Source organism: Chelmon rostratus, chromosome 17 (assembly GCF_017976325.1).
Source record: "Chelmon rostratus isolate fCheRos1 chromosome 17, fCheRos1.pri, whole genome shotgun sequence".
In the NCBI taxonomy this organism is placed as follows: domain Eukaryota; kingdom Metazoa; phylum Chordata; class Actinopteri; order Chaetodontiformes; family Chaetodontidae; genus Chelmon; species Chelmon rostratus.
In genome coordinates, this window is record NC_055674.1 from 6,052,172 (window position 1) to 6,072,462 (window position 20,291).

Consider the following 20,291-nt stretch of genomic DNA (forward strand, 5'->3'; position numbering starts at 1 on the left):
ACCATCTAGCATTCACACCCACTTCACGCTGTGATTGGCCAGCTGTACTCTCTATAAACAAATGCCTGACAGAAGGGTTATAGAGATTTAGCTTTTTTAAAAATCGTCTGCGTTCGTATGCAGGTACCCGTTTACAGAGATGAGTTGAAATGTTGCGTTGTTGTTGAGTTCGAAAGTCACGTAAACAATGACTGAATGAATATCACCTCTCCTTCCTCTCTGTGACGGCCGGCTTTTCACTCAGCTGGCACTTTCCCTCACCCATGGTCAACCACTCAACAACAGCTGAGTTTGTGATACATTTTTAGATTAGTCGTGTTTATCTTCTAAATAAAAATGCTCACAGTTTTGGACTTTCATTCCGTACAACCACTGTGAAGGCAGCTGGAGGTGCTGTTTTCCACAGCAGGACAGGATGTGTCTCCATTTCATCACATGAGGGATCAGCATTTTATACAAATCCCACATTTTTCCGAACTCTTTATCGTAAAAACCACAAAAGAAGACAAAAAGCGGAAAATACCCTGCTTTGAAAAGGTGTAACCATGGCATTTTTTGCTTCTGTCATATCTTAAATGACAACTAAATGAACAAAACTGTTGCCAATGAATTCCATCGATCAACAAATCAACTAATGGGCTAAACATTGCAGCTCTACTTACTTTAAATCTTTTTTGCAGAGTGGTTTCGATTACAAAAAGAGAGAGAGAAAAAAACTGGATTACTCTTAAGCTATAAATGTTCACATCTTGACTGCACATTTTCACAGACTGCCATCATCCTCCCCTTAAGTAGGGTAATACTGCTCCTGCAACTTTAAGAGGTATTTGGAATGCAACAGATGATTAATGATTAATGATTTCATCTGAGAGCTGAATCAATGAATGCATCGCTTATCTGGAGAGCCCAAAACTGGGTATTTAATAATCATTCGGATATTTTGAATGAGCAAGTGTTTGGCTATTGGCTCATTGGTCTTTGCTTCCTGTTGTGTAACTTGACAAACAAGAATCGAGCCGATCTGCCAAACTTCACACAGCAAATTCAATTTGAACAGTTGTTTTCGGAATAAATTGAGCGGCGACAAATCCCATCATCGTCGTGTCCAAACATTCCCCATATATTCATCTGGCTTCCTGCTTTTGTTATTCATTGTTATATAATAGAAAAACACCAAAGATGCTCTTCAATCTGAATAATAACAGACAACATGCATGGAGCAGAAGGCTTTAGGCTGTAGGAAAGAAAAAAAAAACCCTTTCCAAAATAATCACCCAACAAGAAGCTTAACCTACATACGGCATGAGTTGGAAACAAAGAACATGTAACAGATCCAGACAAATACGTTCACTGTTCCACGTGTTCGCCGAGGGAATTTGGGGTAATTGTCATAGCGTCCCGTCCCCCTCTCTTCTTAACCAGAGACATGCTGTGGGAACTCTAATCTGCTAACACAAACCTTTGGCAACATCGTGGTTTGAAACCCAAACTGCGGTGTCACTTCCACATGCGTGCAGCATGACTGGATGTTTCTGCCTACTGTCTGTATCAGAGACGTGTAAAAACAATGGTTGGACATGCTATAAAGCTGCTGATACAAAGCCAGATATTATCCTTTTATTCATCAGATCAGCAAATGAATTATATAATGAATTTATAATGATCTGTGGGAAACATTGTTTTTGGCTTGTTATTAGTTGAATCTGTGCACAATCAACACAAGAACAAAGCAGAAGTCTCAGTTGTGTCTCTCTGATTAGACAGAAATTATTTTCCTGAGCTAGTGGAGCAGAGCGACGTATTAGCACTGAAGCTATTGTTCAGAGTCAGGACCTGCCACAAGGGCCCCCTGCCACCAGCCGTTTATCCAGGCCTGGGTCAAAGGGGCCCCTGAAGAGAAGACAAATTAGTACCTGGCACACATGCACACACACAAACACACACACACACAACACAGAGAGAGAGAGAGAAAGAGAGACACACACACAATCATGTTTCCATCCCTTCTGAAGACATTACATTGACTTACATTCATTTCCTGGGGACCCTAACCATGACCACAACCACCACCCCCCTAGCTCTAACCCTTATCTTAACCTTCACCCTAAAATTTAATGATCTATGTTATTGGAGACTTGCATTTTGTCACCAGAAGGAAGGCGAGTCCCCACAATGTGACTGTGTAAACAGATTTACAACATACACGTCCACACAACTGCACACACACACACGCACATACACACACACACATAGAGAGAGAGAGAGAGAGAGAGAGCACACTAAACAAAAACACCTTTGTTCTTCTGCTATAAAATATCGCCTTTTCTCAGATTCATACTGACAAACTGCATTGGCTTTGTAACTTATCTGCAGGAAAAAACCTAGGAGGCCATCTATATAAACTGTCCATGTAATTTATACAATAATGTGGCTCTGGGAAGTGGCCTAATAATTCTATTTGAGTAATATCAAAGCTGCATGTTATAATATGTATTGTCTACAATACATATAACAAACAGATGCAAACTGTACCTAATAAACTAATTTATACAACCACATAAATAGCAAAAACACCCGTTACAGCAGGTTCTTTAATAGAGTCTAATATACTGTATATCTATAGTCTCTAAAAATATGTCTCAAACACAGATTTAAAAAAACTGAAGAGCTAGAAAATAAATACAGCTGTCAATTGTGTTTTTGACTTCTTTTTAAAATGGAGTTTTGATCTTTAAAGTAACCAAAATTTTGGGATTGCAGCGACCCTTATTTATTGAGAAATAGGATACAATTAATTTACAGTCAAACAACAAAAAAACATCATGTTGGTGCTAAGTGTGAGCGAACACATAGACCCTGACACATGACGCTGATGCATCAACATCAAAGAGACAGCTGACCTTTAGCCACACTGGTTAGACCTTGCCCATCAGAAGAGTCCAACTCCATGATAAATCACTGAATCAATATGTCACTAGCAGCACCTCTCCCACACTCTGCCATTTGCCTGGGGCCAGGAGATGACTGGGGGACATAAATGACTGACTTAATACAATATGACGTGAACATTTATACTCTGTTACTCTCCCAGTTAAAAAACAATATTATAATGAATTAAAATGTTGAAAGACTACAAGAAGCACTGCAGAATTGTCTCTGAATTGGTAGATGGAGGTGATTCATGTAGAAAAACAAAACATTCTACCACACCTTGATCCTCCCTGCAGACCTCCCTGCACAGCCCTGTCAGATGGCCCCCTAAATGCCATCTGACAAGTGAACAAACATCATAGGGGCCCTCCGTGTCTAAGCAAGACCGGGGAGCTGGGGATGCCCCAGACAGGACCTGTGGGAGGGGATGTGTGGGGGGTCAATGAGGAGTTGTGATGAGGCCCTAGATGAGGCTGTTGTTTACATATTCCTGTGGTCGGGCAAATGAGGAGGCCCTGTCGTAAACCCCCCCCACCGGATTGAGAGTGGAATTTCAGAAGCTACTGCCTGATCGAAAGACATAGGAGGAAATGAAACTTTACGGTGAATCTCAAAACTGGAAAATTGTATTTTATTATTTTTGGACCAGGCTTGAAAGTGAGCAGGCAGCTGTGCGCCTTCATAGAGGGAATAGGGATTTCCAGTATAAACAATTACATACAGCATGCATGTGTATTAAGATGTATATTCTTATTTGGAAATTGGGAATATCATGAAAAAAAGAACAACGCATTTCTTAAAACAAGCAAAAGCTAAGCCCGCAGTCAGAAATCCCCTCTCAACAACAAGAAGCTGCTGCGGGTTTAGAGCAACAGCACTGTGTCAACTCCTTGCTATCACAGCTGCTTAACATGTCCCTGCTTATATCACTGGGGTGGCTGATAGGGTGAATGAACTCTGACTCAATACTAATGACTCACAGATGCAAATGTAGTTATATACACAGTATATATGTTTTTAACTACCCGTCGTCCCAGTTTTGTGCTGAATGAGTGCAATGGAAACCCCACCTCATGACCTGCATGTCTTCTTCTATGACTAACTGTGTCAGAAAGGGGTCAATGATGTATAATTATCTTGTCTTATATTTACATAAAACAAGGCATGACCCTATTGTTGTAATCTGTAATTTAATTTATTATCAGTCCATTACTGCGGGACTCCCTCACTTCCTCTTCCTCTCTCTAATAGCTCTTTTCCATACACATTTTTCCATACGAGTGATCCAACATACACTCATATTCTTTACATTTTGTGCAATATTTCATATTTCCTTTACATTTTGAGCAATATTACATTTTTTTACTGTTTTGTATATTTTATTCTTTTGTGCAATAGTATTAACACTATTTATTATTATTAATCTGAAGGTAGCATACTTTTTTCCCCACAGTCATTGCAACAATGCATATTCTTTCTGTATTTTTTTCTACATATTTTTTCTTTTTAATATATGTTAAAATTTCATTTTGCTTCTTTAATATGTACATATATATGTACATACATATATGTGTGTGTATATATACGTATATATATATATACGTGTATATATATATATATATAGAGAGAGAGTCAACTTCTTATTTTGTATTTTTTTTTTATTCTTCTATCTATGTTGCTATTTTTCTTCCTACTACTATTACATGCTGCTGTAATGCCCAAATTTCCCCAGCTGGGGTTAAATAAAGTTTTATCTTATCTTATCTTATCTTATCTTATGAGCTGACTCAGCCTGACTTGGTTTGCCTCAGTCCAGCATGGCAGGAATTTGTATCTGCACACAGGGCCACCTGTTGAAGGCTGCTTCAAACTTATAGGGGGGCAGGATATCACCAAAGTAACCACACTCTTTGCTGTAGTTGTCTTTGGCTGTGGCTACTAGCCGCTGTAAACCATTTAGCTCAGTCAGCCATGCAGGTAGTGGCCCTTACTGAGTCTACCTGGCCTGAGGACTTGGAGCACTGGGGGATTGTTGGTATTTAAACCCACCTCTAGCGGTGCAAAGAGGTATTATGAGAAGGCTGGGCTAACTAGTTAGCGTGCTAACTTCAGTAGATATCTCTGCAACATAATACACAGACGTCTTTGACAACACCTCTTCACATTCTGCTGACAATGCTAGTTAGTTTTTGGGGTATTTTAAACAAAAATTCTGTATTGTACATTGTACCTTTAAACTGATGACGCTCTTGTCTTGAGTTGATGATGTCTAAAAGGAACCCCTTCCTGTTTAATAATGGATTTTTATGCAGTTATTAGTTTTGCTTGGTATCTGCTGCTTATTGCTTGAAAAACGATGATTGAAACTGATCAAGTAGGCTACTTGCTTGGTCTGGTAATAGCAGTAGCCGCGCTTTGACCAATCAATTTCAGGTGCGATTTGGCACAACTTGGCGCATTTAAACTGGTATTGAAATGCAAATCAAAGCAGCTAGTTTGACGAAAAAAGCCAGTAGAAAAGCCCTATGAAGATGACTCGTTTCTCACTTGTTTACCTGGTTGTGTCAAGTTAGCTCCTTTGCAATCTCATCCACATCGTTAATCCCGGAGACCTTTTCTGTCATTTCTGCTCTAGAATTTTTATGTAACTTTTACAGAGCCCAACCAGACAAACTGTGAGCAATTTCCACTCACTGCCCCGCAGACGTATAGTAAGAGGATCTTGCAGCACACCCCCGGCTGGTGTGGACTCAGCCGTCCAGCTGAGCGAGGAGTTGGGAGGAGACGGCCGCGCACCGCGTGAGCTCACATCCATAAGGAGGATTCAGGCTATCGAATCAATGCCTTCTATCAGCTGGAATAAAGGGTGCACTGCTAAAGCCATTCATTTGACATTTACGTGTGATTACATTCATTAGCCTAACTTTAACTAAGTTAGCCTGAGAAATTCTCTTGAAAATTACACCTAATTCATTTGTGCTTGAATGTCTTAACTCTGTCGACCCTTATCTCATGGGCTCCATGTCCATTTCCCCTTTCAGTCATGCAGACTCAAACACTGTGACCTCTGTGCTCGCTCTGAGAGGCACATCATGCTGTAGGAATCAAGGAGAGGGTGCATGTGTGTGCAGTCAGCAAGGGGAGGGAGGTTGGTAAGACAAATAGTGGCTATGTATTGTTTCAACATCTTCAAACTGGTCCAGCAACATCAGTGACAGGCTGCACCTGAATGAAAGAGCGCTGGTGGTTTAGCTCTGCACTCTTGTTTTATGTTCAAAACCACCTTGCTGCTTTTTTAAGTTTAAGCCTCTATTTCTCTATTTATTTCTTTCTCTCCTGTCCTCTTTCTTCCATCACTGCTCTTGTAAACACCAATGCATTCAGCTTTTGAAAGCTCTGCCCTTTGATCTTCCCAGCATGTCGTGTGTCAGAGGTCAGATAGCTGCAGTTTCTCACACACAGTATCCAACCCAGTCACCAGAGCTCTGGGCCCATCCCCCCCGTGCTCCCCTTACCGAGTCTCCCCTCCCTTCATGGCGAGCTCAGTGCTTTCTGTAAAGGTCAACTCCACCTTCACCGCAGAGGTCTTTGCCCCAGAGCGACGACAGCAGCAGCTCCACGTCATGACAGACAGGGCTAGGTTCGAGCATTAACGGAGCTCATTTCATTTGCTCACAGTGGGGAGTTATTAATTAAAAAATGAACGCTTAAAGTTTAAAAATGTTAAATCATCCTTTTTTTGGTTGGAAACGTCTGTAGTGATATATTTAATTTATCCAACTATTCTGTGATTCCGTTGGCTTAAAGAGCTGAAGTGAGACCACCCATGTAGCTGGTGTCCCACAAGCAAATTTCTCCATTTCCTTCTCAGGCATGTCAGACAGTCCCCTTTACTATTGAAACAGACAACCAGCTAAAAGATACAACATGACCTGAATGATTACTGCTTGCTTCTGAATAAAAAATCATTCTATAAAGGCAAACAAGGCCTGATGAATCTATTGTACCCAGGACTCGTTCATTGGTCTAAATTCCAATTTTAACCTGCCAATTAGCATGCATTAATTTCTCTTTAACTTTCGTTAAAGTTTGACCATTAACATGTGTCAGGCCTCTACTGAGATAAAGGAAGCACAGCCTTGAGTTAGCCAATGACTGACCCAAGACAGCGCTCTCCTGACCAATGAAAGGGCGGAAGGCGGAAGCACTAACATTTGCAAACCAATGCATGCATTCCTTGCAGACTCATGAGGTTATGTGTGGGGACTGAATGTGAAGCTGCAGCACTTGTTCGACAATAGTAGCAAACACATTGTGGACGCTGACAGGACCCATGGAACACGAACATAGTGGAGATGCATGGAGTTTCCAGGCCTTTCCATCAACATGTGGTGAGGAGTCTGATCCCACCTGTTGTTGAAGACTGCAGGGAATCGTCCTCCACATCCCCATGATTCAAAACGCCTGCGTCAACATTGTGACCACAGGTGGACAAGTGGCGTCCAAAACCCAATGTCACGACCAGGTCTGAGCTTGGGTTGGAAGCAGACCTGTGTGGCACACTGTAAAATGCTGACAGGCCCCTGTGGTTGCTCCTCAATTGCCAGAGCAGCCTCTTGATGTACAAATGTTTCAACACACCTGCTGCCTTGGTGATGTTAGATGCAACTAACAGTCATCCTTGAAGTGCATGACAGTGCTCAGATGTGAGCTAGCCATCGCATCAGTCAGTCCACCAATTTTAGGGGACCCCTATCTCAGGGGGACAGTGCAAGATCTCAGGTACTAATCCTGGTGCAGTCGTGCATGCTTTGAGCTTTAAAGGCTGTTAAATATGGGTCTGCCCCCTCTGTGGTGAGAAGTATCAGTAAGCACCAGCTTGCCAAGAAGAAGTAATGTGAGAATCAGGACACGCTAGATTGAACAGCGCTAGTTCTATGAGCACATGCAAAGCCCTCTATCTTTGTTACCCGTCTGCTTTGTGGATGCCAAAATATGATAGTTCTTGGCTGCTCCCTAAGACCAGGCAAAGCCAGTTGTCACATACCATGTCAGAGCTTGCTGAACTCATTTTACTATTGGTAAGGTTCAGACATTGTTAATTAACTAATTATATCACAGAAAATTAATATTAGCCATGTGATGACAGGTGTTTTGATTTGGTTTTGATGTTTATCTGGCTTGCATCATGTGATCATCATGTGTGATTTAGCTTATTGCTAACTTGATCCACTTGGCACATGCAATGCTAGATGGCTGGCAGAGAGAGAGAAAAGGAGAGACTGTGGTGGCGCAACAGCTAAAGGGGTCTACCATATTTTGCCATAAGAAGTCCATTCTTTATAACATATTTATTATCACATATTTCAACATAGCAATGGTTATTTTATCCTTTCAATAGTCACACTTCAGATAATATATTTCAAAGCTTGCCCTTCTATGTACTGTATGTTCTTGTGTTCTGCACAGTGCCCCACACACACTGTCCTCATAGATGGAGAACTGATCAACCCATTATCCAAACCTCATTCTGGTGCTGCATTGCTGGTTGCTTATGGCTAGAGTCCCTCACAAACAGAAAAACAGGACAGAGCTTTCATCTCTGCCACATTAAACAAGGAAAACAAAGGCATCAACCCTATGGTGCTGTATGCATGGTAGCGTCTGAGTGATTATGGTAGTGGCACAGGGATAATCTGGATAAGCTGAGCATGGACACTGAAGTAACACAGAGTGCCACCCCCACCCCCCGTTTTCCTGGATGAGATATTTCCTCATTCACATGCTTTGGTGGTCAGGTAACGCTTTAAAAAATCTTAAACTTGAATGCATCCTTCCTACGTGCACGTACGGCAACAAACAGAACCGAAAGGAGGACATTAAATCCAGAACAGACATGAAATAGACCATGCATTTAAAGAAAAGCATATATTTTTTTCCTCTGATTGTCCCATATGGCCAGCCAGTTAAGTTAAAAGGCCAGCTCTGTGGTTCATCTAAATAGGTTATCTCTCTCGCTGGGTTTTCCATTTGCATTAGCGAGGGGAATCTCGTCAGCATTTCGGCTTTGCATCCCAACAAATACAGACACAGTTCATGTTCCGCAGTTCAAAGCAGCCAGTCTCACAGCAAAAGGGGAATTTAGAAGAGAACAGTGCAAACCTTTCAGTGCTAGGCTATCTATTTATAACTCACAATTCTATACACATGCTGCCTCGTGCTTAGCTCCGTGCAAAACAAAAGAGCAGGGATAGCAGATCATGTGAGAATGGAAAGTGTGTTTAATGAGATTTGATGTTAATGCCCATGCACCATGAGCCGTGGTGATGCTAAACAATGTATTTACACAACACGCGCACGATGTCTCGTCCAACCGCCCGCCCCCCCCACTTCTGTCTCAGTGTATATTTAACAGCGCATGTGATCGACTCACATGGCCAAACGCCTCATAGGGGTAGACACCAACAGATGGGACTGAAAGTCAGAGATGTCGGACAGACTGGAATCCCTGATGTTTCTTTAAACGTATAGGTAAAGATTAAACACCTGGCATAAACAACAAGCTTACGCTGATGCTACTTCAAGAGACCTCTCTTTAACCTGTGTTAACAGTAGCATGCATTATGAAGCTGAAACTAAACAAACAAACTCATATCTCACTCACGTCTGGTGAGGTCACGTACCATCTATCATACACTGGACGGAGGATTGCTTGAAATGACACAAGCTCTATTTCATTTCACAGAAAGCAAATAAAAAGAGTTGTGTCGTGTTGTTGTGGGAGTGGCGGGGCGGCTGGAGATATCGTGCAGAGCTCATCCGAGAGCCTTGTTAGGCAGACGCCGCCGAGGGCACAGATGAGCTCACAGGATCAATATGGGACAACAGCCCCACAAATCCAAACACTGACTTTACATTATGTTGCACCACTGCCTCTACAAGCAAGGAAGAGACAGATAGCGAGCGTGCACTACACTATGGTGTCTGTTTCTAGGACATCATGAGGTGTGCATGTGCAAAAAAGAGACACATACAAAAAATAGAGAGCAATAAGGTAGGACAGTATTCATGTTTGATTTTTCAAACATCCTATTTCCACTATAATCCAGCACACTTTAATCCAACATACAACCAAATATAAATGAGACATACGCTTGAATAATTGAGAAATCTTTTTCCCCTGGTACGTCATCATAATCATTTTTTAATCAAATGCTCCTTACAGTAATCTTACACAGATGTTAGCTTGTTCCCCAGACACAAGGGAACATCCATGACCTAAATCTAGTAGAACAAAGCACACGCATACATGTCACATACACACGCACAGACACATTCATTGTAACAGGGGTCATGAATAATAGCAGCACAAACAACTGAGCTGAGTTGTTTATGTTGCCCCTCCCATGTGCACATGAGCATGTGGCTCTCCGTGCGCTGCCGGTGTTGATGCACTTGTCGAGTGTTGTCTGTTTTTGGGATCCCGGCCTGTTTTTGTCCGCCACCTCTCCCTGCAAACATCGGTATTTATTTGTCGTGAGCTTTCCATTGGTTTCCCGATCAGTCTCATTTGCTGTAAGCCTGTAATAGGCTTGAACGTGCCGGTGGAAGCAGCAGCAATTGCCTCTCATCCTGCTCAATTAAAACAAGTTTCTCTAGCAGAACTGGTGGTTCTAAAAAAAGGCATCGCTGAGTTTCCACCTACTTTCAGTCCATCATGGGACATACATGAGTCAGCATTAGTTTTGTGTGTCTGTGACCCTATACGACGCCGGCCGCAGTGAAGCCTGCATCATCTGCATCTTCTTTCTCTCATGCCTCACATTCAAATGTGCTGCAGAGAAATTCAAGCAAAATAAGGCTGCACTTGAGAAACTAGAACCTGAATGACACGTCAGCACAGCGGACATTGTAACCTGATTTTAGCTTATCGCTAAAAGCATGCAAGTCTTGGTACACGTGCATGCCAGTCAGTAATGGACAAGAACCAGGGAGGACTGACAAGCTTGTTTTTCAACTGTAAAATGTTCTGGGCAGCACATATCTTTCATAACAAGCTTTAAGTGATCCTTATCAGAAACATGTGTATATCTCATGAGTTTAAGTTAAAAAGCTAGATTGGCTGATGTATCATGATGTATCATTAATGAATTTATCCAGTTTGCTGCAGATGTCATGTATAGTCGGTTGGCCTCTAATAGCAGCAGAGCCTTCCTGGCCTTCACTTAAATGCTTCTCCAGCTTGGCGAAGGCCTCCAAAAACTTATACACAGACATGGCCACTGCACTGGTGGGAATCTTAGTTAGCAACACCAGTGTGATGCCAGGCCACAGAGGCAAACAGTACATGGAGTGAGGCATCATGGGATACAGCCCCTCTTTGAGCGAGACCTCCAAAAAGACTCTGCGAGGGGCTGAAGGGTCAGGTGGAGGAACCTCCAGAGTCTGCAAGCTGTCCTGTATCATCATGTATCATTGTCCTCTATGTTGCCATGTAGCATTGTCCTCTATGTTGCCATCAGCACTGTGGGCATTCCTGCTGGCGGCCACAACCTGTTTCTCTGATCTGATAAACTGCTTGCCTGATTCTACCTGTCAGTCTGGCCTAGTGACTCAACCCACTGTTTCACCTGAACTGTGATGAGCTGTGTTGGAGCTCTTGTAGACCCATCTACTAAGGATCATCCTCACTCCCTCTCCCCTTTCCTGTCTGCTCATTCTGTACTTATGATGGTGGATGCAGTGACCTCGTCCTCAGGTTACGCTGGGTAACAAGATGAACACCTCATTACAGTGACAAGTGTTGGGGTGTGAAAATCTTCTGGACGTCTGGAGATGAAGAGGCCAGGATCAGGCTACACTTTCTGCCTCAAAGTGAAAACTTACAAATATTACACATGTTGGATGCTTTCACTAAGTACAGCTAACCTGAAATGAGCAGATGATTCAAACAGATGGGGAATAAATTACCTTGTCTTGCTGATGCTGCTTCTTCTGTATCTGGCCAGAATCTGTCAGCCAATGGGTGACAGACCCTTCCTGCCTGTGCACCATGCACACCAGTGATGCCACTGCTGACAATAGTGCAGAACACAAAGCTGCACTGATCATTATTGTTAAGGCTCTACCTTTCATAATTGAGTCATGCTCTCAGGGGAATCTCGTGGCTTGGGTTTCTCGTCTGGCTGCTTCCTTTATACCTGAGGCGGCAGATGGAGTTACCTCAGCCTCAGATTGAGTGAAGAGACGGACAGGTGTTTGGGTGTGAACAGCAAAAGAGGCAAAGGAGGGCAGAACAAGCTACACTTCACTTCCTCAAAGTAATGATAGTTGATGTCATCACAGCAAAAGATGAGCAGCATTGCTTAGGTGATGGCGGAGGACCGAAAAATCACTACAACGATGCAAAGAATTAAGCCAAAAGATGCCATTTTCAAATCTATTGCACAAAATTAATAAAGTCTGCCAACACTGATAACCTTCAGAGCTGTAAATAACTCGTCTCAAGGGTGTTTACATCACAGTGCTAAAAACATACAAGATTATCAAACACTGGCATTTATCAGCAAATCTTCGTCAGATCATATCAATGTATCACCAAATACACAGTTTGATCTGTGCACATAATGTGCATAACTTGAACAGACGTATTGCCTGTGCTTGAAACAGCAGCTCTGCAAACTTCTTTACATTGTGTGATGTTAAAAACACATCACATTCCATGATCCATTTCTAGAGCCTGGCTTAGAGGGAGCGTTTAAGGACAAGTGAAATGTGTTTTTTTTCCCCAGGGCTAAGCCTGAGACTTTGCTGTACTGAGTTTTTTTTTTTTCCTTCAAATTTGGTTAATTTCACAGCGTTACTGTAGATGCCCCTCTCCGACTGACACATGCCGTCAGATGGCATTGCGCTTAATACAGCTTCCTGGTCACTCCATGGGTGATAAACTACACTGCTTTCAGAAGTGGGCCAGCAGGTCAGGCTACATGAGGTCACGACTCACAGCGTGAATAGTGTGGGTGGGAAAAGAAAAAACAAACTGCTAACACTTTGCAAACAGAGATTGAGTAAAAACAAGAGAAGAATAACAGCTGAAGCAGGATTTGGGCAGAATCCTCCAACTTCAACTATCATGATGCAAGATAGCTGAAGCAATTCGCCGATACTTATTTTGACAACTTCACTGCCTATCACTTAACAAAGCGTAATCCCGCTTTTTAAGATTCTAAACTTCACATGATACCAATTTACTTGAGGGCATAGATCACGCCATTGGTTCACATAATTCATGCATGACAGATCAAGCAAGACTCAGGACCCAACAAAACAAAAAAGAGCTTGTGTGGTGTAACTTTACAGCACCACTATACAAAACATCAGAGATCAATAACTCACCAAATGACAAATCCAAGGCGCAGCCACAGCTGAGTGCTGCTGGAGTAATTCTCGGGCTGTAAGAGCACACTGATGCTAGTTCTGGAGAGAGGAAGAAAACCACTTCTCCCTTCTCGCACTAAATGCACCAGGGACGCCAAAGGAAAAGGCAGCTAGCCATTCGCTCACAAGCTGGCTTTCGCTAACCTTGGAGCTGCCGACCCTCAGCTGGGCGTGTGTCCCACTGAAGTAACAACTTGGACCAGGCTGCGGGATGAGAGATATTGTTCAAGACTTGCAGCATAACTTGCTATAATCTAAATGACAAAGTGAGCTCCTGAATGCAGGTTTTGAATCAAGAAGACGGCACGTAGACATGCAGATTATTCATATCTGCTTGTGATCAATGCAAAGAAACCTCGACATGAAAGGAAGTGTGCTGTTGGGAGCCTTATGGGCCGTGCCTGGTGCTGTGGTGCCGCGGCAGCAAGTTGCAACAGCATTGTGCTCCTGTGTGTTTAGGCCTGCAGCGGGGTATTGTGCAAAAAAGAGAAAATGATTACTCCAGACCAAATACAGTATATCCATTCTAAGCCTATTGTGGGCTGACCTCTGTCCAACGTCTCTTTACACAATTTAAAATCACAGTAACAAAAAGGGAAGCGCCCGTAGCAGCGCTGATGGGAATTCAGGCGTTTATTTCCTCTCCTGATTTGTGACTTTCTTTACGTGGTTTGATGCAAACTTGCCTTTGAGTGTTTTGGCTATAAATTGTTGTCGTGTCATTGAGATAATAACCCAAGGCCTTATCATGCTTCTCAGGGTCTGGAGGGGTTGACTGCCATCCTCCACCTACTTACCCACCGCACTGACGAGAAGAGGAATTCATCGAAAGTAAGACAAAGAGAGAGATTTAGGGAGAATAACGGAAAAGACACAGAGAAAGTGACACTGCTGATAAAAGCTGATAAAACAGAAGTAAATAGCTTGTATTTACTGAGTCTTGTGTGGTGCAGTGATCATGGGACAGGAGTTCACGCTGTGGATGCCAACAATCAGCAATGCTATTCGACAGATGGATCAGAGTGCTCCTGGCCTAGACCAGGCTAAAAGCTCATGGTCACATGACCAGCGGATTAGCGTTAGCCCAACTGAAAGGGGGAGGAGGTTAGGTTACATGTCACCACATGCTTCCTTATCACTTCCCTTTGAACGTGTTTCCCTTTCCCTTTCACTCTGAATCTCCCCTCATCCCCCTGTTTGCCTGTCACACTTTACGTTACATTATTCATGTGACATTTTCACCCCAAAATTGGATCACAAACGAAGGAAATTCTTTGTGTTGTTCCTTTTATCTTTCATGTGTCCCTCCTCCCCTCCTCTCCTCCTCTGTTCAGACCCATGAGAAGCCCCATGCTCAGCACAGTCATTAGTGCATAAGTGATTCGGACACCTTTGACTCATGGCTCAGTCAGATCAAAACCGCTGCTCTAATCGGCTCACTTCCAGCTACTCATGATGTCAATGCTGAGAACATGTCTCCTGTGCTGTCCTTCCAACCAACCCCCCCTACTTACAGTACTCACACTTTCTCATTGGCCTTTCCAGCTTTGCTGAACCCTACACTTGTCTGGCAGCGGGGAGTCAAAAAGTAAGAAGCACAGGCAAGCTTAAGGACATGCCATGCTGGGAGCACATGGCACAGTGAAACACTAGGTTCCCCTGTCTCCCCTGCTGCTACAACTCCTTCATCTGGGTATTTCTGTCAAGGACACAGTGTGCCAGCCAATTCATGCCTGACCAGCATGCCATGTTCCCGCGCCAAACCAAAACACCCTTGTTTTCACAGAAACCTGGGAAAACCCTCCCTTCCCGAGCACCATGCACTGCAGAGACGGAGGGAGCATGCAGGGTAACGTGGTGCTTGCCAACAGGGTTAAATGCAAAATGGCATTGACCATTATTTCCTGCAGATTACAGCTTGACTGAAATGGTTTATTGACTGAGAGAGCAGGCATGCAGAAATGATGAACACAAGAGAAGATAGACAGAGAACTGACTAGGAAGAAGTGGCTTGAATCATTCAGAAGCTGAAGAACTGGTCTATAAAATGTCAAGAATTCCTGTTGCAACTTCCCAGAGCCCGAGATGATGTCTTGACACCGCTTGGCTAAAAACCAAAAGGTATTAAATTCCCAAAGATATAAAACAGAGGAATCCAGTAAGTGACAAAATGATGAATCAACTATCAGACCTGTTGCTGGATCTCAAATCCAAACAGAGGCCAAACAGGAAGGTGTCAGCAAACTAACCATTCCCATTGCTGTGCCATGGGGTAGGACTCAGAGAGCAGTCATAGAGCTCGACCTCATGCTGCAGCTTCAAGAGGGGATATTATCACAACATTCTCAATTACTGGGAGCCACAGGGGAAAAAGTCAGTGGCAGCTTGACTGCAGGACTCCAGTAGAAAGCACACAAAGTCTTATCAGAGCGACTCAACCAGCAACAAAATGGAAAGGGATGTGCACCGGGAAGGTGATACCACCGCAGGTAAGTTCATCTGCATGCAAACACACACACATATATACACACACAGCACACTGAATTCTTGGAAATGATGCGGAGACACCAAAGCACCACTGACATTTCAACTGCGCTTGTACACCGGGGTCTTGATTCAGGATTGACTGATTCAGTCATGCGTTACAGCTTTGACAGTCAGCTTTGTACTGACCTTTATGAACCACCCTTTTCCTTTTCAGACCACATATCAACAGGTCAACAGGGGAAAAAACAATGACGCCTGTGTTTCACAGAGCTGAGATGAATGGCGAAGACCTGATCGGAATGACCAAACTTACTCGGGAGAACATGACAATGGGTGCATGAACAGAGCTGGCATTTATAGTGGCCTACAAGCCCAAGTTTCTCCAGAGAAAGACGTGTCTTCTTCCTCTCCTTCTCAAGCCTCTCAAGCGTAAAACGACAATAAAGGCTGCGACTGTGTGTCTGCGTGGCGGTCTAGTGGTGACATTATAGCGGTCTTTTTGTGATTTTGTTTATGGAAATCTGAAATACTGTCACAGGGACTGCAGCTGTATTTATGATCTGATTATACTGTTAAGTGACTGTATTGTACTTTATGATCGTTTTAATTTGTTCTTTATAGTCTTATTTCACAATTTTTCACTTATTTCACTGTGTGTAATGCTGCTGCTGCACTGCAATTTCCCAGCTTGGGATAAATAAAGTATATCTATCTATCTATCTATCTATCTATCTATTGTTTTTATCTTTATTTCTAGGGAATATGAATATCATGCACCTAAAATGCATCATATCATTAAGATGTTATATCTGTCATGTAAAAAATATATTTTACTAGAATAACCACTAAGTACCACTAAGTACCACTAAGCAAAAGTACCCGTATATATAATATAAGAAGCATTTTATTTTGGCAGAACTAACAAAGTGCAGGGAAGCTTAAACTACAGTCCTGCATCATCAGTTTAGTGAACTTGTGCGTCTGCATGTTGAGCCTTGATCCTCAAAGTAACAGCAGTCAGGCAAATGAGTGTGAAGCAAAAGCAATTTCCACTAAATGGAAATCCTCGGTCACTGTAGCTCCAAAGTGCGCTTGAATGCAGCAGGATATGAGCGCCAAGCCGGCTGCAGAAGACAGTCACTGAACAAAAGCTCTCAGTCAGTCAGGCTTTCACCTGTCAGCCTCTTCAAGCGCGTCCATTACGCGTTATTAGCACTGTATAACGCGTATTTCAGCCAAAGCTCTTAAAACTGTGTGTGTGCGTGTGTGTGGGTTGTCTTCACGGTCCTATCTCCCCTCGGCGGAGACTTAATGCCTCACGCAGGTTACACTGGTGTCATGCGGGGCTGGAGGGAGGCTTTGTCCCTGCAGAACATCTTAGAAAGATGAATCTACCACTGTCCTTGTGGTATTATTACAGCAGAATGCAATAAGTCACACACATGTGACAGGGTGACAGTTAACTCACTGGCGCCGGAGCCACGCTGTCAGTCCGTGGGGGTTATTATAAGAGACAGTAGCGGAGACCTGCCTGTTGATTCAGCGGCGCTAGCAGAGCTAAGAAGGCGCAAACTAACGCAGGAACAACACCGGCGCAAAATGCGACCACACGCGCGTAAGTTGTCTGCGCGTCGCGTCCGCGGACGCAGGAGCGACTCCGCGCTCGCCGTTTGTTTACAAAGCGCTGTCAGCGCCGTTTCGCAACGGGGACCGTCGGTGGGACGAGGCGAGGACGCTCAGCTGCTCGGACGAAAACACGTTAGAAAAAGGCGTCAAAGTGTCACACTCACCTCCGAGGAGCGACTCCGGCTGCCGTGCGTTCTCATAAAATACGCGCAGAGGAGGGGGGGTTTGCGGCGACGTGAGCGACCTCCGACAAGACTCCCTCAGTCAGCCAGTCAGTCAGTCGACTAGTTTCCAACAGTTCGCCTCACAGTTCACTGCTCTCTCGCTCTCTCTCTCACACAACCACACACACACACACACAAACCGCCCACTTCCGGTGGTTCATGAATGTCTGCGAGGGTTCAACAGTTGCTGCTGATTTCTGTCCTGCTGATGATCGATCGACTAATGCTGGTTTCAGGCAAGGAGCTGACGATAATAACAAGAGACACAATAGATCTGTTATCATCTGTCGTGCTATTATCCACATTTTTATATCATTTATCTATTTTTCTCCATTTGTTCATATTAGTGCACATGAGAAACGACCAATATCATCTGCACAATGTTTTGATTTTGAGGGACTTCTGCAGCACCGCACAAACACGCACGAATAAATAAACAATATATAAATAAATAAAAAAAATATAAAAAATAAATAAAGAATAAGCGAAAGCACAACAACATCAACAACAATGATGATGATAATAATAATTGAATCAACTGCAGGTAAATTGATTAATTAACTGTGAGGGAGAGCGCACCGGTGCGGCAGGTCATTAAACTCGGACTCAGTTTTCTCTGACTCGCTGTGGTCAAAGCTGCGCTGCGCTGCACGCAGTCAGAAGCAGACCGGTTGATTAGATTAGGTCTAATCTACTGTACAGCAAATCTGCAATCCAGCTGCACCCTCAGTCTGGAGAACAGCGACGCCGTCTGGTACAAACACCGAGTTTAATGCAGATGTTGGATTTCGGTGCTTTGAGGTTGACCCCGCTTGCTGTGTCCGTGGTGGGAGTTTGAGATCATACAACACATGTCATATGCTGTTTATACAAATACTAATGTTTTTTATTATTATTAAACAAGAACTGCAAGTCATAAAACAAAAAAAATCACCAGACAAAGGGGAAATATTTGTTTTCCTCACCATATGAATAAATTCCTTTTAGATAAACTCACACAGACACACATACACACACAGAGAGAGAGAGGAAGATGAGGTGGCAGGAACTAAAGATAAACCTGCCAAAATTAATTAAAGCATAATGTGCGCCTGAGGCACATCCAGCATATAAAACAGCCACATGTTGCTGCTCGAGACAAAACAAAATACACAGAAAGGGCAAACAAACACCATGTGAACATCTGTTAAGTGTTGAAGAAGAGATGTCAGATTTGCTTTGTTGCACCTCAGAGCCACAAAGCTGCACACTTGATCTTATGCACCAGCAGTGCTTCCTGCAGGGGTGGAAAAGGTGTTTTGATTATTAAGTATTAGCAGTAAAATTTACTTAAATAATAGAGGTAAATATTGCCATATATGCTCCCTTTCAGTTTGATTTATGGACTCTTAGAGGACAGCCCAAAGAGATTAAAATGAATATTCATGTGTTCATGTATAAGCAATGTTTAACTTCCTCATACTAGGAATCTGTACTGTAACAGACTGCCATATGAGTTTATCAGTAATATCCGCAAAGTAACAGGTCGTCTGTCAGATCAGGTGTAGCTCAGAACAGAAGGGAATTTTCAAAATGATTACGAGCAGCTCCGAATGTGCTGTGTTGCAGTCTGTCTGCGTTCGTTCTGAATGCAGCTGCTGACTGTAAGTAATCTGAAAAGTCCCCTGTCATGCTGCAAATAAACGACCTCATTTTCCCACATCTACATGTCAAAAAGTCATCGTTTATATCAGCAGCTTCTCTCTCAAACACACACACACAACCCAGCTGGTCGCCACACTGCAAGCCTGCTGGAGCCTCATCGATTCGCCTGATTGATCAGCTGCAGGCCCGAACTGAAGGGTGACAGTTGCTTCCTCAGACAGCTGAGTCAGCAGCTGCTGACGGTAATAGCTGTACATCTCCACAACCCCCGCCCCCCCTCCTCAAACCGGCCCGTGTTCATTTCCCATCACAGAAACAAACAAGTCACACATGAACGAGGCAGAGGCCAAGTGATGCAGAAACTGCTTCCTGACTGTCTCTGTTTGTTTAGCTGCTTCATCTCAGCTGTCACGTTCCCTCCAAAGGACTCCGAAAATGGTCAGACTGATCACATCAGCGTTGAAGCAGAAGATGTAGTGGAGCTGGCAAACGTGGGGTTTCCAGGCAGGGAAGTCCAGTGAGCCTGTGTTGAGAGATCTGTCACCAGATGCAGAAAGAGAATTGAAAATAGGAAGTGCAATGACGGATCATCTCTTACTGTATATATGATACATATGTATTACGCTCGAAAATGGTCACTGGTACCGCCTCTTAATCATCACATTTAGATTTTGCTTGAAATACCAATAAGAAAGAACATGGGGTTGACTTTCTAACTATTTGTAACCCCATTAGTTAGAAACGGGACCTGGCTGATTCATTTATTTTTACTTTTTGTACAAGAAAGGTTAAATATTTTTCTTCTTCTTAATTTCACAGTGGATCTACAACTATTTACCCTGCATTACACCACATCTGTACCCCCCTCCAGCAGGCAGTGCCGGACCAGCAGGAGCCCTGAGTTTATCGCCTGCATATTATTTATCACGTCTTGCTTTATTG

The 20,291-nt window shown here is 43.3% G+C and overlaps 1 protein-coding gene across 2 annotated transcripts in view; it reads right to left on the reverse strand.

The window, feature by feature from the left end:
- Window positions 1-17,796, reverse strand: part of stat5a (signal transducer and activator of transcription 5a) — a 49,926-nt gene extending 32,130 nt beyond the window's left edge. Inside the window, exon 1 of one of the 2 annotated variants that reach the window (XM_041956267.1) lies at window positions 17,646-17,796. The gene's annotated coding sequence lies outside the window, so the exon portion shown is untranslated. The remainder of the gene's footprint in view (window positions 1-17,645) is intronic. The other variant, XM_041956266.1, reaches the window with a different exon arrangement.
- Between the last annotated feature and the right edge of the window lie 2,495 nt (window positions 17,797-20,291).